Source organism: Panthera uncia (assembly GCF_023721935.1).
Source record: "Panthera uncia isolate 11264 chromosome B3 unlocalized genomic scaffold, Puncia_PCG_1.0 HiC_scaffold_1, whole genome shotgun sequence".
Taxonomy (NCBI): domain Eukaryota; kingdom Metazoa; phylum Chordata; class Mammalia; order Carnivora; family Felidae; genus Panthera; species Panthera uncia.
The window spans coordinates 71,440,753-71,461,757 of NW_026057582.1; the positions used below are offsets into that span (position 1 = coordinate 71,440,753).

The 21,005-nt window shown below is 41.7% G+C and overlaps 1 pseudogene; it reads left to right on the forward strand.

Moving 5' to 3' along the window:
* The window catches only part of LOC125909674 (60S acidic ribosomal protein P1-like), a 30,390-nt pseudogene extending 18,338 nt beyond the window's left edge, over window positions 1-12,052 (forward strand).
* The last annotated feature ends 8,953 nt before the right edge of the window (window positions 12,053-21,005 follow it).

A 21,005-nucleotide genomic window follows, 5' to 3' on the forward strand; every position in this document is an offset into this window, starting at 1 on the left:
CAACAGAATTGCCCCGAAGGCTGGAGCTCTATCCTTTGTACCTTTGCAGGAGAAGAAATTGGATTGGTGAGTGCAGATCCAGTGTTTGTCATGTTCACGCAGGACTTTACCCGCCATGGTTACTGCAACTGCTTCCAGTTTTTCAGGCACTCATGCAGCTCTCTCTCTCTCTCCCCATCACAGTCTACCAGCTTTCTTGATGTTTTCAAACCTTAATGGTACTGGTTTACTAGTGGCACATAAACAATTGAGATCTGAGGTCTCAACATGGCCACCACATAGTTGTTGTTCCATAATATTTAATTGAATTAATGGAGAAGGCTAAAGATGTTTGGATTTAGGTGTCTCCACATCAGATTTGAAGAAAAGCCAGTCTCAGGGGTCAGACTGAGCTAAAGGCAAGAAGAGACTTTCAGTTCTGCCTGTGCCCAGAGATGCCCCCAGAAATCCTTATCCTTTGGAATCTGGCTGTGGTACAGTGAGTCCACAGAACATGAAGAACTGTGGTCAACTATAGAAGCATGGAGTTCTGGCTTAAAGGTGGCAACTTTTTTCCTTGCCAGCCTTGCACATGGGCCTGGTGATGATTCCCTGTGTTTGAGCCAACCCAGGGTTAATTACAGCAGTCCTCAGCTGCCTGTTTGATTCTGTTTGTCTCTCTGTGTGTTGACCTGGCCTTCCTCCTCTGGATCAACCAAACAGATCCTTGCTGGTCATCGTCACTGCAGAGAGAGGGTGGGTATCTGAGGCCTGAGGTAGCCTGAGCCTGGCCAGGCTGGGGTCCCAGCATAAACCTGACCCCAATAGGTGCTGAGTTATAAACCATTTAGTGGCTGCCTGAATTATCAACACATCTGATATTCCTGCTCCTGCTTCCTGCTATTCCTGTGCTTCCTGCTTCTTTACCATTATTGTCAATAAGGAGCTTTACCAATAAATGTAAAACCCTGGGACTTGATGAGGTCCTGTTTACCCCTCCTTGGTGTGGCCTTTGCTTCTGTGTACTATTCACTCACCTCCTCCTGTCTTCTGCTAATGGTTGTAGTCTGGGGAAGGGTGTCTTTCATTATTCCTGGAATATTTGTTAGTGTGATGAACTGAGCAGTTTCTTGTCTTTTGTTGGTGGGGGGTGTCTCACTATTTATTTATTGACAAATATTCCACATCTGTGATCCTCTCCAGTCAGAATGAGAGCTGTTGGCCTTGGGTAGTTGGCGAATGAAGTCATCTGACGCATTCATCCTGTGAATGGCCCCACAGATAGCATAGGGTTTAATCTGCCTTTGGAACCTGCCCATCAGCTTGTCAACCTTGGCCTAATTCATCGGGATAGACACATGGCCCTTGGTGCCGATGATGTGGTTGCTGGCTGACCATTTCTGCTGAGTGTACAGGTCCACAAATTCACCAGTGTTGTTATGGGTGCTGAGGCCACATCTAGTGCCACCACAACTGGGGCACTTTCTTGATGATTCATTTTCTCAGCTCTGTGACCTGAGACCACATTGTACCAAAACCAGCTTCTGAGAAAAATAAGACAATAGGGCTAAATGCTTTAATCCTCTGTCACAAACATCCTCTTCTCTGCACTGAATCTCCAGCTGATTGAAGTGCTTCACATATTTCAGACCACTCCACTACCTTGGGATCTAGGGTTTTCTGCTGTTTAACTAGAATGAATGTTGCTGCGTGCAGTTGCAGTGGCCTGTTCCCATGACTCTTAGTCCTATGCAGCTGCTTGCTTCATCAAGAGGAGGTGAATTTATGTGTCTCATGGAAAATTTTCTCAGTTCTTCTGGATGCATCTTTCTTCCTGAGTTAGCACAACCTTTGAGTAAGTCAACCATGCTGAAGTTGGCCTTCTGGGCTCCCTGCAGAAAAAATCTGGGGAAAGGTCCTAGCTCTGCCTTTGTTTCATGTCCATGGAAATAGCATGCACCTCCCACCCCTGATTTAGGACATGGTGTCTGCATTCTGGCCCTCTACCTCTACCTGACTCATTCTCCTCCACCTGACTTCCATCTGGATCTCTCTCATCTACATCTTCTCAGCATTCACATTAGTAGGAGGGCTAATGAAAGGAGTCAGGGGAACTAGTAGATCCATCATGTGAGAGGAGGTATGGAAAAAAACTTTTTAAAACTGTCACAGGAGATGTAAAATCTTCGATTAGCCACATTCAAGTAAAGAATATGAAACGCATGGGAATCGTTTTTAAAAATTGGGTTTAAAAATTATAAAAGATATATATATCCAGTTTTAAAAATGAAATAGCCCATGGGGCACCTGGGTGTCATAGTCAGTTAAGCATCAGATTCTTGATCTCAGCTCAGGTCCTGATCTCAGTGTCATGAGTTCAGGCCCTGTGTTGGGCTCCACGCTGGGAATGGAGCCTACTTAAAAAAAAAACGTTTTTTTAAATAAAAAATGAAATAATCCAGAAAAATATCAAATGAAAAGTAAAATCTCGGGGGACCTGGGTGTCTCAGTTGGTTAAGGGTCGGACTTTGGCTCAGGCCATGCTCTCATGAGTTTGAGCCCACATCAGGCTCTGTGCGGACAGCTCAGAACTTGGAGCCTGCTTTGGATTCTGTCTCCCTCTCTCTCTGCCCCTCCCCTGCTCACGCTCTGTCTCTTTCTCCTTCAAAAATAGACATTAAAAAAATTTTTTTTAAAAGAAAGAAAAATAAAATCTCTAGCCCCCTTATATTTTCAATTCTTCCAGAGGCTAGAGATTAGGAAAAACAAGAAAGCTGGATCACTACTTCATTTTTTTTATAGCAAAATTAATTACGCATAAGTCAAGTTGGCATAAAAATGAAACTATAAAAGTACTAGAGGAAAACATAAGAAAAAACATATTTTGAAAAATATTCTTAATGTGTGACACTTTCCTAAGCATGACTCAATAACTGAAGCCATAAAAGGAAAGGTTGATACATTTGACCATATCATATTTCATATTTATCTATTTTTGCCTTCTACTTTTTCTATTATAATTTCAAATAGAAGTGATAATATCAGGTATCTGTCTTATTCTGACTTCAAATGGAAAGCTTTCAAATGGCTTCATTATCTGTGTGTTGTTTTTCTTTTTTTTTTTGTAGATACTATTTATGAGGTTAAGGAAGTTTTATTCTTAGTTTGCTATTTGTCATGAATAAATGTTGAATTCTAGCAAATGATTTTTCTACATTAATTTTTATAATGTGATTTTTCTCCTTGAATCATATGGTGAATTATATTGGTTGGTTTTTTTTAAAAAAGATTTTATTTTTTTAGAGCAGTTTTAGGTTTACAATAAAGTTGAGAGGAAGAATCAGAGATTTCGTATATAGCTTCTGACCCCACACTTGCATGGCCTCTCCAATTATCAGCCTCACTTATCATAATGTTACTTTTTTTTTTCATCCAAGGATGAACCTACCTTGACACATTCTAAGCACCCAAAGTCCGTGGTTTACTTAGAGTTAACTCTTGGTGTTGTACATTTAATGGATTTGGACAAAAGTATGATATGTATCCATCATTATAATGTCATATAGAGTATTTTCATTTCCCTAAAAATTCTCTGTGCTCTGCCTGTTCATATCTCTCCCAACCCTTAAGCCCTGACAACTGCTGATCTTTTTATTATCTCCATAGTTTTGCCTTTTCCAGAATGTGCTATTTAAAAAAATTTTTTTTCTTACTGTTTATTTAATTTTGAGGGAGATAGAGAGACAGAGCATGAATGGGGGAGGGGCAGAGAGAGAGGGAGACAGAACCCAAAGTAGGCTCCAGGCTCTGAGCTATCAGCATGGAACCTGATGTGGGGCTCAAACTCACAAACTGTGAGATCATGACCTGAGCCGAAGTCCAACGCTTAACCAACTGAGCCACCCAGGCGCCCCCAGAATGTCCTATTATTGGAATTATACAGTATGTAGCCTTTTCAAATTGGCTTCTTTCCTTTAGTAATATTCCTCTAAGGATCCTTCCTGCCTTTTTATAAATTGATAGCTCATTTCTGTTTAACACTGGCTAATATTCCATTGTCTGGATATGCCACTGTTTATCCATTCACCTACAGAAGAACATCTTGGTTGCTTCCAAGTTTTGGCAATAATAAATAAATCTGCTTTAAACACCTATGGTCAAGTTTTTGTGTGGACATAAGTTTTCAGCTCCTCTGGGTAAATATCAAGGAGTACAGTTGCTGGATCATATCGTAAGAGTATGTTTAGTTTTGCAAGCAACTGCCAAACTGTCTTCCAAAGTGGCTGTTCCATTTTGTGGTCTTCCAGCAATGAGAGTTCCTGCTATCCCATTTCCTTCCAACACTTGCTATTGTCAGTGTTCCAGATTTTGGCCATTCTAAAAGGTGTATAGTGGTGTCTCATTGTTTTAATTTGCATTTCCCTGATGATACACGATGTGGAGCATCTTTTCATTTGCTTATTTGCCTTCTGTATATCTTCTTTGGTGAGGGGTCTGTTAAGATCTTTGGTCCATTTTGGTTTTTTTTTCTTTCTTAGATTTTTCAACTTTATTTTTAATGTTTTTAAAAAATTTAATATAAATTTTAAAAAATTACACCCCAGTTAGTTAGCATATAGTGCAATAATGATTTCAGGGGTAGATTCCTTAATGCCCCTTACCCATTTAGCCCATCCCCCCTCCCACAACCCCTCCAGTAACCCTCTGTTCTCCATATTTAAGAGTCTCTTATGTTTTGTCCCCCTCCCTGTTTTTACATTACTTTTGCTTCCCTTCCCTTGTGTTCATCTGTTCTGTGTCTTAAAAGTCCTCATATGAGTGAAGTCATGTGATATTTGTCTTTCTCTGACTAATTTCACTTAGCATAATACCCTGGTGTGTGTATATATATATATATATATATATATATATATATATATATACCACATCTTTATCCATTCATCCATCAGTGGACATTTGGGCTCTTTCCATACTTTGGCTATTGTTGATAGTGCTGCTATAAATATGGGGGTGCATGTGTATCTTGGAAATAGCATACCTGTATCTCGTGGATAAATACCTAGTAGTACAATTGCTGGGTTGTAGGGTAGTTCTATTTTTAATTTTTTGAGGAACCTCCATACTGTTTTCCAGAGTGGCTGCACCAGTTTGCATTCCCACCAGCAGTCCAAAAGAGATCCTTTCTCCACATCCTCGCCAACATCTATTGTTGCCTGAGTTGTTAATGTTAGCCATTCTGACAGGTGTGAGGTGGTATCTCATTGTGGTTTTGATTTGTATTTCCCTGATGATGAGTGATGTTGAGCATTTTTTCATGTGTCGGTTGGTCATCTGGATGCCTTCTTTGGAGAAATGTCTATTCATGTCTTTTGCCCATTTCTTCACTGGATTATTTGTTTTTTGGGTTTTGAGTTTGATAAGTTCTTTATAGATTTTGGATAGTAACCCTTTGTCTGATATGTTGTTTGCAAATATCTTCTCCTATTCTGTCGGTTGCCTTTTAGTTTTGCTGATTGTTTCCTTTGCTGTGCAGAAGCTTTTTATTTTGATCAGGTCCCAATAGTTCATTTTTGCTTTTATTTCCCTTGCCTCTGGAGACGTGTTGAGTAAGAAGTTGCTGTGGCCAAGATCAAAGAGGTTTTTGCCTGCTTTCTCCTCGAGGATTTTGATGCTTCCTATCTTACATTGAGGTCTTTCATCCATTTTGAGTTTATTTTTGTGTCTGGTGTAAGAAAGTGGTCCAGGTTCATTTTTCTGCATGTCGCTGTCCATTTTTCCCAGCACCACTTGCTAGAGAGACTGTCTTTATTCCACTGAATATTCTTTCCTACTTTGTCAAAGATTAGTTGCCCATATGTTTGTGGGTCCATTTCTGGGTTCTCTATTCTGTTCCCTTGATCTGAGTGTCTGTTTTTGTGCCAGTACCATACTGTCTTGATAATTATAGCTTTGTAATACAGCTTGAACTCTGGGGTTGTGATGCTTCTTGCTTTGGTTTTCTTTTTCAAGATTGCTTTGGCTATTTGGGGTCTTTTCTGGTTCCATACAAATTTTAGGATTGCTTGTTCTAGCTTTGTGAAGAATGCTGGTGTTAATTTGATAGGGATTGTATTGAATATATAGATTGCTTTGGATAGTATTGACATTTTAACAATATTTGTCCTTTTTATCCAGGAGCGTGGAATATTTTTCTAATTTTTTTGTGGGTCTTCTTCAATTTCTTTCATAAGCTTTCTATAGTTTTCAGTGTATAGATTTTTCACCTCTTTGGTTAGATTTATTCCTGGGTACTTTGTGGTTTTTGGTGCAATTGTAAATAGGATGGATTCCTTGACTTCTCTTTCCATTGCTTCATTGTTGGTGTATAGGAATGCAACCAATTTTTTGTGCATTGATTTTATATCCTGCAACTTTGCTGAATTCATGAATCAGTTCAAACAGTTTTTTGGTGGAATATTTTGGGTTTTCCATATACAGTATCCTGTCATCTGCAAAGTGTGAAAGTTTGACCTCCTCCTGGCCGATTTGGATGCCTTTTATTTCTTTGTGTTGTCTGATTGTAGAGGTTAAGACTTCCAATACTATGTTGAATAACAGTGGTGACAGTGGACATCCCTGTCTTGTTCCTGACCTTAGGGGGAAAGCTCTCAGTTTTTCCCCATTGAGGATGATATTAGCATTGGGTCTTTCATATATGGCTTTTATGATCTTGGGGTATGATCCTTCTATCCCTACTTTCTTGAAGGTTTTTAGAGAAAGGATGTTGTATTTTGTCAAATGCTTTCTCTGCATCTATTGAGAGGATCATGTGGTTCTTGTCCTTTCTTTTATTGATGTGATGAATCACATTGATTGTTTTGCAGATATTGAACCAGTCCTGCATCCCAGGTATAAATCCCGCTTGGTCATGGTGAATAATTTTTTTAATGTATTGTTGGTGCTGGTTGGCTAATATCTTATTGAGGATTTTTGCATCCATGTTCATCAGGGAAATTTCTCCTTTTTAGTGTGGTCTTTGTCTGGTTTTGAAATCAAGGTAATGCTGCCTTCATAGAAAGAGTTTGGAAGTTTTCCTTCCATTTCTATTTTTTGGAATAGCTTCAAGAGAATAGGTGTTAACTCTTCCTTAAATGTTTGGTAGAATTCCCCTGGAAAGCCATCTGGCCTTGGACTCTTGTTTCTTGGGAGATTTTTTTATTACTAATTCGATTTCCTTACTGGTTATGGGTCTATTCAAATTTTCTATTTCTTCCTGTTTCAGTTTTGGTAATGTATATGTTTCTAGGAATTTGTCCATTTCTTCCAGATTGCCCATTTTATTGGTGTATAATTTATCATAATATTCTCTTATTATTGTTTTTATTTCTGCTGTGTTGGTTGTCTCCTCTTTCATTCTTGATTTTACTTATTTGGGTCCTTTCCTTTTTCTTTTTGATCAGACTGGCTAGTGGTTTATCAATTTTGTTAATTCTTTCAAAGAACCAGCTTCTGGTTTCATTGATCTGTTCTACTGGTTTTTTGTTTTTTTGTTTTTGTTTTTTTTTCATTTTGATAGCATTAATTTCTGCTGTAATCTTTATTATTTCTTGTCTTCTTCTGGTTTTGGGTTTTATTTGCTGTTTTTTTCCCAGCTCTTTAAGGTGTAAGTTTAGGTTGTGTACCTGAGACCTTTCTTCCTTCTTTAGGAAGGCCTGGATTGCTATATACTTTCCTCTTATGACTGCCTTTGCTGTGTCCCGGAGGTTTTGGGTTGTGGTGTTATCATTTTCATTGGTTTCCATGTACTTTTTAATTTCCTCTTTAACTTCTTGGTTAGCCCATTCATTCTATAGTAGGATGATGTTCTTTAGTCTCCAAGTATTTGTTACTTTTCCAAATTTTTTCTTGTGGTTGATTTTGAGCTCCTTAGCATTGTGGTCTGAAAATATGCACGGTATCATCTCCATCTTGTTGTACTTGTTGAGGCCTGATTTGTGTCCCAGTATGTTGTCTATTCTGGAGAATATTCCATTGCACTGGAGAAGAATGTATATTCGCTGCTTTAGGATGAAATGTTCTGAATATATCTGTTAAATATCTGGTCCAGTGTGTCATTCAAAGGCATTGTTTCCTTGTTGATTTTCTGACTAAATGATCTGTGCATTGCTATAAGTGGAGTGTTGAAGTCCCCTACTATTACGGTATTATTATCAATGAGTTTCTTTATGTTTGTGATTAATTGACTTATATATTTGGGTGCTGCCACATTTGGTGCATAAATGTTTACAATTGTTAGGTCTTCTTGGTGGATAGACCCCTTAATTATGATATAATGCCCTTTTTCATCTCTTGTAACAGTCTTTATTTTAAGGTCTAGATTTTGTGATATAAGCATGGCTACTCTGGCTTTCTTTTGTCAACCATTAGCATGATAGATGGTTCTCCATCCCCTTACTTTCAATCTGAAGGTGTCTTTAGGTCTAAGGTGGATCTTTTGTAAACAGCATATAGATGGATCTTGTTTTCTTATCCATTCTGTTACCCTATGTCTTTTGATTGGAGCATTTAGTCCACTGACTTTAGAGTGAGTACTGAAAGATATGAATTTATTGCCATTATGTTGCTTGTACAGTTGGAGTTTCTGGTGGTGTTCTCTGGTCGTTTCTAGTCTTTGTTGCTTTTGGTATTCATTTATTTATTCATTTATTCGTTTATTTACTTATTTATTTTCATCTTTTCTCCCCTCAGAGAGTCCCCCTTAAAATTTCTTGCAGGGTTGGCTTAGTGGTCAGAAACTCCTTTAATTTTTGTTTGTCTGGAAACTTTTAATCTCTCCTTCTATTTTGAATGACAGCCTTGCTGGATAAAGAATTCTTGGCTGCATATTTTTCTGATTCAGCACATTGAATATACCTGCCACTCCTTTCTGGCCTGCCAAGTTTCTGTGGATAAGTCTGCTGCAAGCCTGATCTGTCTTCCCTTGCAGGCTAAGGACTTTTTTTCCCTTGCTGCTTTCATGATTCTTTCTTGCCTGAGTATTTTGTGAAGTTGACTGTGATATGCCTTGTTGATGGTCGGTTTTTGTTGAATCTAATGGGGGTCCTCTGTGCTTCCTGGATTTTGATGTCTGTGTCTTTCCCCAGGTTAGGAAAGTTTTCTGCTATGATTTGCTTTCATAACCCTTCTACCCCTGTTATCTCTCTTCATCTTCTGGGACCCCTATGATTCTGATGTTGCTCCTTTTTAATGAGTCACTGATTTCTCTAATTCTTAAATCTTGCTCTTTTGCCCTAGTCTCCCTCTTTTTTTCTGCTTCATTATTCTCCATAAGTTTGTCCTCTATGTCACTGATTCTCTGCCTCCTCCATCCTTGCCGCCGTGGCAACTGAGATTGCAGCTCAGTTATAGCATTTTTTATTTCATTCTGACTAGCTTTTACTTCTTTTATCTACACAGAAAGGGATTCTAATCTATTTTTGACTCCTGCTAGTATTCTTATTATCATGATTCTAAATTCTGGTTCAGACATCTTGCTTGTGTCTTTGTTAGTTAAGTCCCTGGCTGTCGTTTCTTCCTGCTCTTTCTTTTCGGGTGAATTCCTTCGTTTCGTCATTTTGAAGGGAGAAAAGGAATTAATGAGGTAAAAAAAACCCTAAAATTAAAAACAATTAAAATTTTAAAAATATTAAAATTAAAAAATTAAAAACAAACACACACACACACAAAAATCAAATAAATGATGATAGATCCTAGGTGTGTTTTGGTCTGGGTGTTGAAAGTGGTTTGAGAGATTAGAGGAAAAAAAGGGGGGGGGGGAGAAAAAAAAGAAATCGTTTGAGAATTTGAAAATTGAATACACTGAAGTAGACTAAAATGAAATGACGGCAGTAACATAGAATTTGAAAAAACTTACACAAAAGTAAAAAATATAGTGGAAAAAAATTAAAGAAAAATATTTTTAATAAAAACTGGAAATAAAAATTAATTTTTTCTCTTTCTGTATTCAGGAAAAAGAAAAGAAAAACAAAAGAGAAATAAAAAGAAAAAAAAGAAACAAAGTTGTGTAGATGGACCGGTGAACAGACTGAAATACTACTGAAATTACTTCGTTTTCCCCTAGAAGTCAAACTATGAAATGCGTTATAGTCCATAAACTAAGCAGGCGGAGAGACTTTTGTTCCTGAAGAGAGAGGTTGGCCTTGTTGGGCGGGGCTTAGTGTAACAACTTTGTTCTCCAGTAGATGGCGCTGCTTAGCTTACTGGGGTGGATTCTTGTCGCGCTTGTAGGTGCGTATGCGAATGCGCGGACCGATGAACATGGCGCCGCCCAGCTACCCGTTCTCTAGTATTGGAACTGTGCTCTCCCCGCCCCAGCAATAGCGCACCCATCCTTTGTCTTCCGTCCACTCTGCGCTTTTACACTGTCCCTGACCAAGCCCCAGGCAGCACCTCCCTCCTGATTCTTGTCTCCAGTGTGGCTGTTTTCCCCCGGCCCCTTACTTGTGAGGGACTGCGGTTTTGACCCGTTCTGCCCTCCTGCGGGAGGGTCTCACGGAGAAATGGCCGGCTGCCAGCTGCACCCAGGAATATTTGCGGGACCGGGCTGCTGCCGGTGCCCAGAGACTGTGGCCGGGTGCCAGCCCACCCCAGAAAAAGTTTGTGAGATAGTATAGCAGCAGTGTTTCAGGGATTATGGCAAATCGCAACATGCATCTGGCATCAGGCTTCACCCCCAACGACTGTTCCAGCACCAGCAAATGTGGTTGTTCTCCCGGGTTTACTGGGGCCTTTTCCTGCAGGGGGGGGGGGCACACAGCCTCTACCAGATGTGCTCCCAGCAGGAGAATCACCTGTCCCCACGTGGCCTGAAGACCACCAGACTTCACTCTGCTCCTGGGGATTCGCCCTTCCCACCAGAGCACCACCAGGTATTGAGCTGTGGAGTTTCAGGCTTTGCGCTCCCCGTTTATAGAGTCTTAATGGAACTTAAACCCTCTCCTTTCTCCTTTTTTAGTTCAGTCCCTGTGGCCGTTTCAACTTTTCCACTTTCTCTCCAACTGCTTTCGGCGGGGGTGGGGGGGGGTGGGGGAGGTGCTTTTTCCATATCCTCCCCACCGTCTCAGTCCTTTCTCCACATGCAAAAACTGCCCCTGTCTTCCATGGCTTCTCTCTCCCCCAGTTCACCTCTCCGCACCGTGTACCTGGTGAGTTCTGTGGTTCAGGTTGTGCAGATTATTGTGTTAATCCTCAAATCAGTTTTCTAGGTGTGCAGGATGGTTTAATGTTGATATGGCTGTATTTCATGCACGCGAGACACACAAAAAACTTCCATGCTGTTCTGCCATCTTGGCTCCTCCCTGGTCCATTTTTAATTGGGTTGTTTGTTTTCCTACTGTTGAATTTTAAGAGTTCTTTGTATATTTTGGATAACAGTCCTCTATCAGATGTGCTTTTGCAAATATTTTCTCCCAGTGGGTGCCTTGTCTTCTAATTCTCTTGATATTGTGTTTTGTGGAGCAGAAATTTTTTATTTTAACTAAGTCCACCTTATTGATTATTTCTTTCAGGGATCACTCACTCCCCACAAACCATGTTGACCTTGAAATATTAAAAATATAAACTTTCGTTTCCCAGGAAATTGTATAAGACGTTTTTTTTCTTGGTTCTTCTAGTTAAGGTTCAAACCCTAAATTAAAAAGCAACAACAACAACAAAACTAATTGGCTACAAGTATAAAGGAAAATATTTTAAAATGCCAGCAATTTTTCTGTTCTGTTAAAGGTGCAAGTTAGAATTCATCTTTGGGAAGCAGAGGGCTTGCTTTTTTGATATTGTGAAAAAATTTCAGTGGGCTTTTTGATTCTGCGAAGCCAAGCTAAAATACCATTCCGGAGTGGAGAGGTACAAGAGAGCAAAGAAACAAACTTAAGCAAGTAACTCTGCAGTTTGTTTTCCCTGTGGGTAGACTTCTTATTGCAGATGACCATATTTGGTGGAAAGCTGGCCTTAAACTTAGATTTTCTTTTTCACTGGGCTCAGAGGAGCTAGAAGGTCTAGTTCCTAGGCAGAGAAATCATTGGCCCCTGCAACTGTACTGCAGGTGGGAGGGGTGGGGGGTGGGGGTGCAAAGAAGAGCACTGGTCAATGGGTAATCTCCTCTGAATGATTAACCTAGGGAATCTAGAGAAGATGGATCTAGTTACTCGTTTACATTTTCTTTTCTGCAGTGTTACTGGATCTTGTTTTCATAAAAAGCATAGTTTTGTGAAATTATACCTGAGGAATAATTATGTGTTATACCTGAGGAATGTAATAGTGGACAGAGACACAGACTTGGAAGAAAGTGATTTGAGGGGAGAATTATCTATGTGGAGAAGCTAGTGATAATATGAAAAGACGGACCTGTGGCAGAGATGGGCAGGAGTCCAGACACAGGCAAGGGGGACAAGGGACAATTGGGATGGATTTGTGGCATCTTTAAGCATTCCTTGGGCATAATCAGAAATATTTAGGAAGGTTTTGGAAAACTGGTAAAAGATGGGATTTTTCTATAAGCAAGCAGGATGGGGATTCAGGGTTCTCATACCAAGGGAAGCATGATCCCTGGTAGCTAGAGAAGGTAGGAATATCTGGGTTACATCTAAAAATAATTGCTTAATTACCGAATAGTGGGCCATATGGTGGTAGATTATTGGTGCCTAAATTTGGCAGCAAAGGTAGCTTTGGGTTGGGGCACAGCAGATGTCAAATGGATATAACAGATGAAGAGAGATATGAAAAATGTTTCCTTACTTCCCACCTCTGAAACATGATGGGTACATTAAGGAACATGCTATGGACTCAGAAAACAAGGTTCTAAACTCTCCCCTGCTTTTACTCCCAATCAGTGTATAACCTTGACCATGTTCTCTGATCTCCTACCCATCAATTTCCTCATCTGTTAAAAGAAGTAAAGAGTGATGACAAATATTTTGGAGTCTTGTCCCATCCCAATGGTCTATGATGCTAACAGTAAGTAGGAAAAAAAACCAAAACAAAACAACAAGGCAGACTTTGTCTTTTGGGTGAGGCAAACATGGCCACAGGGGTAGAGATTTCAAACTCTAATATTTCAGAGGGTTCAGGCAGGTATTCTAAAAAATAAAATGGGCTGGAAATCTAGAGTTTTATGGGGGTTTATGTGCTTTCTAAAATGTTGACAACCAATTCAACTTTTAAAACAATTGTTTGGGTCTACAAAACACATCTGATTGACATACTGCCAGTCTAGGGGTCTGTTTGAGGAAGGGAAAGGGGAGGAGGAGAAAGGAGGTGCCCGTGTACTAAGAGAGTGTGTCAGAGGAGGACACAGATCTAGTTTTAGAGGAAGGAAGAGAATCTTTGTTCTTCTGTTATAGCTTGTAAATAGGTAGTATTGGGAAAACTTCCTGCCTTCCACAGCTCAGTCTCAGGCACAGAGGGTGTGAATATTTGTTTTCTACTGCAAGGATGTTTGGAGTTGATGGCATGAATCATGTTCTTGACATCTTGTACTTTCAAATATTTGAATTTATATTAGATAATAATCCACTGTAGTGGTCAAATGTCCTAGAACTTGTCTCAGGGCAACTAATACAAATGTCTTCTAGTGTGTCCCCTAGAGAAGAACTCTACTGGCCCCAATCCTTATGTCCCAATACACACCCAATATACAGAGATACTCCTTTCTCATAGTCCACGGAGACTTTGGCACTGTTACAGTTACTCCTTCAGATGTTGTGACACATACTAGGTCATTGTACCTGAAAGCCCTTGGGATTACCATTTCATCTTTCAGAATCACCTGAAAATGTATTTTGGTTTATATGAATGTGGCCTATAAAACAAATACAAAGAAGAGGTTCAGAGTGGTTATCCTCTTCCTGTCCCTTTTCATTATCGTCAGTGCTTACTCCTATCACCTTTCTTACCTCTGCAAAGCCTCACTGGCCATTCCCCTATGTGAAGAAGCTGTACTTCTATCTGATGGGAAAGGCATGTGGCTGGAAAGAGAGCCTGGACTTCCTGCCTTCTTTCATAACAGCAACAGAATGAACTAAAATATCTCCAAGGGAGAAGTCATGAGCACGTGGGACCACCTGCTCTGCTTGGCGCTGGGATTCCTGAAACATCTTACCTTAGTAGGATTACTACCAGTCTGAAGTCTTTAGCTCAGCAGGCCCAGGTCCTCACTGTCCTCTTACTCATGATGTTCAGACCATTGGCAAATGCCCCGGCTTATAAATTTACTGAAATGGATTTGTGGCAGGATATTTTGCTCCTGTAAATTTACCAACTAAAGGGTTGATGATGTCATGTCAGCCAAGGCAGAGCCTTTTACCCCTGAGAACCTAATTCTAATCAGAAATTTGTTTGGGAAATATGAACTTACTATATGGGATTGGATTATTTTAGGAGACATTTTGTTCAAATTGAATGCCAGTTTGTCATCCATTTCAAGTAAGAGATTTTCCATGGGGGCCACATGTTTCTATTGTCTTCCTCCTTACAGATTGCTTGAGAATCTTTTGCATTTTTCCCACTATCAACCATGTCTTTCAATACTTCATAACTTGTTATAATTTTTCAAGTTTGTATATAAAAATTTGGGTTGTACTTAGATTTGCCACTTTGTGACATGTAGAATGGCCCCTTAAACCACAGTGTGGTACTTCAGTTCATAGTGCATTACTACATTGCTGTTAATGCTTTCCACTTGCGTCACTTCCATACATTGAAGAAATTAGTCCTTTTATCGTCCGCGTTTTGAATATTCTGTCTCAGTTTGTTTTGTCATTACCAACCAGAAATTCTACATTTTTTCACAAATTGGCCAGTCTTTCGTGGCTTGGAAGATTAGATATTTTAGTCTTGAGATCATTGATTAAAATGTCTTCAGTGAAGGGAGAAAAGGAGAGTTGTTGAGACAGTTTGCTCTGGAAGGGCTGAACAAAGAACAATGAACAGGGACCTCCAGGTCCCTGACCAACTAGGCAGGCCATTCATCATCCAAGAATCTTACCTCATGACACTTCTCTGTCTATACCAAATTGACATCCAAGAGTATTGTTTGAAGAACTGTCCGCTGGGAGAACATCCCTCACCACTGTCCTGAAGGGCGACACAGTGAGGTGGTGGTCACCAATATATCACCTGGCCTCCATAATGCTTCTCTACAGCAGATATTCTCCCCTCTAACAGGAGTACCATGATGGTATTTTGGATTCCCTGGTTCAGTGTCAGCTTACCCCTTGAATTCAATAGCCCTCAAAAGTTGTGGGTATTCCTTTTTTGTCAGTGCCTTTTTTTTTTTTTCTTTTTGTAAATGGTTGCAGTTCCTACTGGGGAAGAATTTAGGAAATACTTATGTATGTTTGCATGCTATGGCATGTCTTTCCACAGTGGGTCATCCCTTCAATCAATGGGCTTTAGGTCTAGAAACTAATAAGTGATTGTGATTTTTCTCTGTGGTGATTGCTCAACAGTTCTTCCCTCTTCCTTCCTCCACCCCACCCCACACTCCCTGCTGAATTATACAGGACAAATAACACTGTACTTGGATGTTTATCTCTGTTGACCACAGGACACTATAGCTATTAGCTATTGACGCAGAACTCTCAGTCAAGCCCCGTTAGTGACTCACACTTTGGCTTGGGATGCTAGGTGGTAGTTCTCTGGCCTCATGTAGTAATCTGTTCTCAAATTCCCACCTATCAGAGCCTCTGACTCCTTTCTCAGTACTGGCCAAGCAGTTCCAGCATCTTCACCACACTTATTGTAGGCTAATTGTCATGTCCAAGCTTCAAGGAGCCATCCCAGCAATGTATAGAATCAGCACTAGGTGACCTTGCCAGGATGTTAAATCTGAGTTATGGAAGAGTGCTCCCAAATCCATAAACTGCCCCCTGTCCCACGTTGTCTTTCTCCTCTTGGTCCAACACCCTCAAGAACCACTTATACATAGTCTCCCAGATTATACTGTGGGAAGCTGGGGCTTGAGCCACTGGGATCCACTGAATCTCCACTCAAAAGCTGGGAGCAGGATCAGTTATCCACCAGCTCCCTTCCCCATGGATTAAGGGTTGTCCCAGGGCTTGTTAACCTCCTTGCAGTTTCAGACTACCCATGAGTCCCATGCCACAGCATTAGGAACACACTGGGAAGAGAGCAAGAGGAATGTGGTGCAGCTGAGGGAGGTGGTGTCAGTTTACACCTGCATGACACTTACTGCTGCAGCAACGGAAAGAATAAAGGGGAGTTAAGAGCTTGTGTCCAGCTCTCTGGCACTTTGTGGTTATCTTTATACTTAAAAAAAAATTTTTTTTAACATTTATTTATTTTTGAGACAGAGACAGAGCATGAATGGGGGAGGGGCAGAGAGAGAGGGAGACCCAGAATCTGAAGCAGCTCCAGGCTCCGAGCTGTCAACACAAAGCCTGATGTGGGGCTCACGACCCATGAGATCGTGACCTGAGCTGAAGTCAGATGCTTAACCAACTGAGCCACCCAGGTGCCCCATCTTTGTACTTAAAAAAAATTTTCTTTAATACGTATTATTTAAAAATACCTAAATGTACTATAAAATAATAGATTCTTTAATATTTTTCTCCTGTTACTTAAAACTTAAGTACTTTCAAGTACTTGAGAAATACTCCAGACACTTTAGACCAAGGATCTATTGGAGGAGATTCTTATATCATCACAAGCACACCCCATATTATGCTCAGTTAAAAAAATATGGTGAAAGCAAAGGGAAGCAAGACTGTGTTGTTCTTTGTCCCATATTATATGACCACAAGAATTCTAGAAAATCAACCTGATTCTATCAGACCTTGGGGCGGGGGGGGGGGGGGGGCTCTGGCTTCCCCAGAAGCTGCTAACAAACCAGGAAATAGAGGAGAGTTCATACCTCTTGGGGTGAACTTGGACCAGTAAGAGACAGGAGCTGACAGATAAAGTTGTTGTCCTTTCTGTCCCAGACAGATGGTTCTGAAGCATTGTGATTCTCTGCAGCCTCTCCCAATTGTCGTGCATGACTGAGCAACTGTCAATGTTCTCTGTGAGGCTGCGGACAGTTCTGCAACACATCCTCTTGAGTTTGCTTGCCCTCCGTCCCCCGTTCACTGCCCTTTGTCCTTCACTTTCTCTGCCTTGCCATTCAATAAAGTGTTAGCATGTAAGCTTTGCCTTGAGTTCTGATTTCTTTTTTTTTTTTTTTTTCAACATTTTTTATTTATTTTTGGGACAGAGAGAGACAGAGCATGAACGGGGGAGGGGCAGAGAGAGAGGGAGACACAGAATCGGAAACAGGCTCCAGGCTCCGAGCCATCAGCCCAGAGCCTGACGCGGGGCTCGAACTCACGGACCGCGAGATCGTGACCTGGCTGAAGTCGGACGCTTAACTGACTGCGCCACCCAGGCGCCCCGAGTTCTGATTTCTAAGGCTCCCATCAAGACATAGTGGGATAACAGGTATTGGCTGGGATTTGGATTCTCAACATAATGACAAAGCACAATCACAGCCTTCAAGTTCTGTCCTACTCAGTTCTGTCCTGTGAGTTTCAGACGCCCAAAAGAGGCAGAGAGGTACTAGATGGTCAGTGCTTCTGTACCTCCAAGGGCCAGGCTCACAGTGGGAGCTCAGCCTAGCCAGTCTCAGTCTAGCTCAGGCCTCTGGGGTTTGCCTTCCTACAGTGGAGACCAGTAAGGATCTTTTCTCTTGATTATATTCAGGAAGGAAAAGCCAGACCAGAACCACAGAGATGGCCTTCTAATCAAGTTAAAAGGGAGGCAGAGGACCAAGATTACTAACCACATTTTGTCTCAGGCATGGAGAAAGCATAACCAGGCCAGTGTGTATGGCAGGGGAGGGGGGGGGGGAGGGACTTGCTTCCTCCCGAGCAAGAACTTCATGCCTCTAGAAATGACCACAGTCCTTGGTGTCACCTGATGTCATTGTTCTCTTGACATCACAGCAGTTAGCTGGTGGATTAGGACCAGCTAGCTGGTAGATTTGGATGTGGCAGCACAAACAGGAACTTTGAGAGTACAGGGCCTACATCCCAGGCATAACTGGTCTCTTCCTGCTTTTGGTTCAGTCTGACCCTGACTGGAAACAGCATGAGGTATAATAATTTAAACAACTTGAACAGATACCATATGTTTGAACAGATACCAAATCCACTCTTATGTGGATCCTGAGAAACTGAGCAGAAGACCATGGGGGAGGGGAAGGAAAAAAAAAAGTTAGGGAGGGAGCCAAACCATAAGAGACTCTTAATAACTGAGAATAAACTGAGGGTTGTTGGGTGGTGGGAGAGAGGGGAAAGTGGGTGATGGGCATTGAGGAGGGTACCTGTTGGGATGAGCACTGAGTGTTGTATGGAAACCAATTTGACAATAAATTTCTTTAAAAAAATTTTTTTTTTAATAAAAATAATTTAATCAACTTGAGCCTTTCCCATCAGTTCAATTCAATCAACTAATATTTATCAAGTGGCCGGTCTTTGATGACCAAGTTATCATACTCAGTACCCTAGGCCTAGCACATGCTCAGTGCATCCGTGAATGGCTATTGTTAAGGCAGGGGAGATGGGGGAAGGGGTGGTAGAGATGAGACAGATCCGCAGGGGCTCCCCTAGGGTGGGAAACTCCTGGAGGAACAAGAGGGAATCTGGAACACTAAGGAACTTGCAGGATGGTGAGTGAGCTTACTGTGCATTCTCAGCAAGAAGAATGCCCAGAATCCTGGCTCCAGAAAGCTATTGCTGCTAATACCTGCCTGGCTCTTCTGCAGACAGCTGTATCTCAGTATGCCCCCTGAATTCACCTTCCTCCTCTGAATCTCCTTCCTCTCTTGGGGTCATTTTCCACCATCTTCCCTGTGAGACCTCTGAGAGTAACAAAATAAACTCCCTGCTACTGTGTATGCTTATGTCTTCTGTGGTGACTTGTTATGTGTTTGCACAATGACGTGGCTGTCCTGTGTGGCCATGGGTTCAGGCCATACCCCTCTGGTGTCACTGAGAGTTGATGGCTTTGGGTATTTACGTTAATTATCAGGGAGGCTCTGGGCCCTGCAAAGGGATGCCCTAGGGAGTACTTAGGTGGGGGAGAAGAAAACTCCTTTCTCTTTCTGGACCTTGGTCTCTTGGGCCCGGGCTTTGAAGAGTCTAGTCATACTTGAGATCACTACCAGGCCGAGGGAAAGAAGGCCTGTGCCACATGGGAATTATGTGTGTGGTAGATCCATATCTGAGACTTTCAGGCAGTTTGACATTTGAGAGGGAAATAGAAGCTGGCAGAATTACAAAGCCACCACATTGACCTGGGCTTAATTTGCTCTAGGGATTCTGCCCTAATACATGAGGAGCCATGGGCTTTGACGGCATCCTGAGTGCATTCCACCCTTGATATGGGTATATGGCTTAATTTATTTGCACCAAGTTTTCTTGGTCAGCTTGTCATCCCTGTCCCTTTCCCCGTTGTCCTCGGCACTGTAGGGAAGTCTGGAGTTCCGTTCTCCCCTATCACTTTCCTATATGCCTCTGAGTTACAGTCTGCCGATTAAAGGTACACACAGGACATTTGGAAGGCAGAAGACAAGTCAGTGTCTCTGTTGGCCATTGTGAACAGATGCTTGGACATATGGTAGACATATGATTTGCTGTAGCCTCCAGCTACTTCCTAAGAAGCACCTGCTTTGGTGTAGACAGCTGGATTACTGTCAGCAGCTTCCCTAGGCTAACCCCTTCCTGATTTCATGAACCAGCCACAGTCTCCATATTGCTTCCCCACACCTTCCAACCATTGTGCAAGCTTCTAAGACCTTTCTCCTTGGGATACAGAGGTGCTTCTCCTCTGCCGAGAGCCCTGACTAATGACCAATGCTGCAGTGCCCCCTTGCCTTCCACGAGGGTGGTCCCAGGGTGGTAGAGGGCAACCCTCACTCCTGACAGATTGATTAATATAGCAGGCCAGGCAGCTTCTGGATAATTCCTCCAGCTCTGTGACCAGAGGTCCTTCTTGTACAATGACAGTCACTTCTAATGGAACAGGACAACTAGAGTCAGTTCCTACTGCCTCTCCTCTCATAGCCTTATTTTGCTGGATCCCAGCCTGACTGAGGCCCTCTACTTAAGATGGGCTGATTGGCTGATGTGTGATGTGGCTGTAGTCTAAGATTACTGCAGTGGATGATACCGAAGGAAAGGGACAGACGGCCACTGCTAGTGTCTGGGTGGGATGGGGACTGCTTCCTCGAGAGAACAGGTGTGAATGTATGTGTCATGCAAGAACTCTTGTCCATTATCATGGGCCCACAATTCCTTTCTAAATATTTATTTATTTATATATATATTTTAGCACAAACATATGGGTAAGTTGGCCTTGGGGGCCAAAGGAAAACATAGGGATGCAATGACTCAGTGCCTTGTCACATTGTAAGGACCATTGTGGCAGCACCCAGCATTCCCAGACAGCAGTCTAAGGCAAGCACTGGTGACAATGCCTGACAGCTTTGGCCAACCAGAGGATGTTCAGCTTGGGAGCAAGGGAGGCCAGAAATGCTGGGGGAGTCTTCAAACAAGGGTGAATGGGGCTGGGGGGATAAATACCCCCATCTGCTTTACCTTTCACTGAGGACAATTCTGGGTCATATTCCATCTCTGCAGCATACCCCATGAGAGGTTCTCATGGGGACTGAGCCCCAGTAGCTAAGGTTGCCAGATTTAGCAGATAAAAATACAGGACATCCAGTTAAATTTTAATTTCAGATAAATGATAAATATCTTTTTTGTAAAATTATGTCCCTTGCAATATTTGTAACACGCACATACTAAAAACTTATTTATGGTTTATCCAAAATTCAAATTTAACTGAGAGTTCTGTATTTTATCTGGCAAAACCTACCAGGAGCCCAAAGCAGTTACTTGCTCATTGGGGCACCCTGTCTTTCTTCCTTTCCGTGACCCACATCACCCTCACTTGTCGGTTCTTCCAGGGAAGTCACCTCTCTCCCTCAGTCCTGC